The sequence below is a fragment of the Herpailurus yagouaroundi genome, unplaced genomic scaffold (genome assembly GCF_014898765.1).
Source record: "Herpailurus yagouaroundi ecotype Mexico unplaced genomic scaffold, PumYag 210, whole genome shotgun sequence".
In the NCBI taxonomy this organism is placed as follows: domain Eukaryota; kingdom Metazoa; phylum Chordata; class Mammalia; order Carnivora; family Felidae; genus Herpailurus; species Herpailurus yagouaroundi.
Window position 1 is genome coordinate 6,091,925 of NW_024412441.1, and position 1,864 is coordinate 6,093,788.

Here is a 1,864-nt window from a genome sequence, read left to right on the forward strand (position 1 = left end):
GTGGTTTTGATTTGCATTTCCCTGTTGATGGATGATGTTGAGCATCTTTTCATGTGTCTTTTGGCCATCTGTATGTCTTATGAATTGCATACTTTATGTTTTTTATGTTTATTTATTTTTGAGAGAGAGAGACAGAGTGTGAGCAGAGGAGGGGAAGAGAAAGAGGGAGACACAGAATTTGAGGCAGGCTCCAGGCTCTGAGCTGTCAGCACAGAACCTGACACAGGGCTCTAACTCACGGACTGCGGGATCATGACCTGAGTGAAGTCAGACACTTAACTGAGCCACCCAGGTGCCCCTGAATTGCATACTTTAACTGCATAAATCTTATGGTATGAGAATTATATCTCAATAAAACTGTTTTTAAAAAAAGATGAATGGCTGGCTTTCAGGGCAACAGCAATGAAAGTACAGTATGCTTGAGAAACATTTATTTTAAATAATAAATGGTTTCTTCTAAAAAAAATTGCACAGGTTTGTTCCTCTTTCTCAAGATTGCTTTGGCTATTCAGGGTCTTTAGTGCTTTGACACAAATTTAAGGATTGTTAGTTCTGTTTCTGTGAAAAAGGTCATTGAAATTTTAATAGGGACTACATTGTTTCTGTAGATTGCTTTGGCATTTAACAACAATAATTGTTCTAGTCCATGAGCCTGGAATATCTTTGTGTCATCTTCAATTTCTCTCATTTATGTCTTACAGTTTTTAACATATAGATCTTTCACCTCCTTGCGTAAGTTTATTCCTAGGTTGTTTTGTTGTTGTTGTTGTTTTTGATGTAATTGTAAATAGGATTGCTTTCTTAATTTCTTTCTGATAGTTCATCATTAGTGTCTAAAAACACAACAGATTTTTGTGTATTGATTTTGTACCCTGTAACTTTACTGAATTTATTTATTAGCTTTAATAGTTTTTTGATGGAATCTTTAAGGTTTTGTGTACAAAATATTAGGTCATCTATAACAGTGACAGTTTTTTACTTCTTCTTTCCAATTTGGATGCATTTTATTTTTTTCTTGCCTAATTGCTATGGCTAGGACTTTCAATACTATGTTGAATAAAAGTGGCATGAGTGGGCATCCTTGTCGTGCTTCTGCTCTTAGAGGAAAAGCTTTCAGCTTTTCACTGCTGACTATATTAACTGTAGGCTTGTTATATATGTCCTTTATCATGTTGAGGTATGTTCCCTTTATATCTACTTTGTTGAATTTTTATCATAAGTGGATGTTGAATTTTGTCATATGCTTTTTCTATGTCTATTGCGATGATAATATGACTTTTATCCTGTATTTTGTTAATGTGGCATATCACATTGACTGATTTGCTGTGTTAAACCATCCTTGCATCCCTGGAATAAATCTCACTTGATTATGGTATATGATCCTTGTAATGTTTTGCTGGCTTCAATTTGCTAATATTTTGTTGAGGATTTTGTGACTATGTTCATCAGGAATATTGGCCTATAATTTTCTTTTCTTATGGAATCTTTGTTTGCTTTTGGTATCCAAGTAATGCTGGTCTAATAAAATGAGTTTGGAAGAGTTCCCTCCTCTTCTATTTTTGGTAGAGTTTGTGAAGGATTACTATTAGTACTTCTTTAAATGTTTGATAGTATTTACCAGTGAAGCCATCTGGTTCTGGATTTTTGTTTGTTGGATATTTTTTGATTACTGATGCAATCTCCTTACTAGTAATTATTCTGTTAGATTTTCTTTCTTTCTTTCTTTCTTTCTTTCTTTCTTTCTTTCTTTCTTTCTTTTTTAAAGTTTATTTATCTTGAGAGAGAGAGAGAGAGAGAGCAAGTAGGGCAGGGGCAGGGAGAGAGAGAGAGAGAGAGAGAGAGAGAGAGAGAGAGAGAGAGAGAG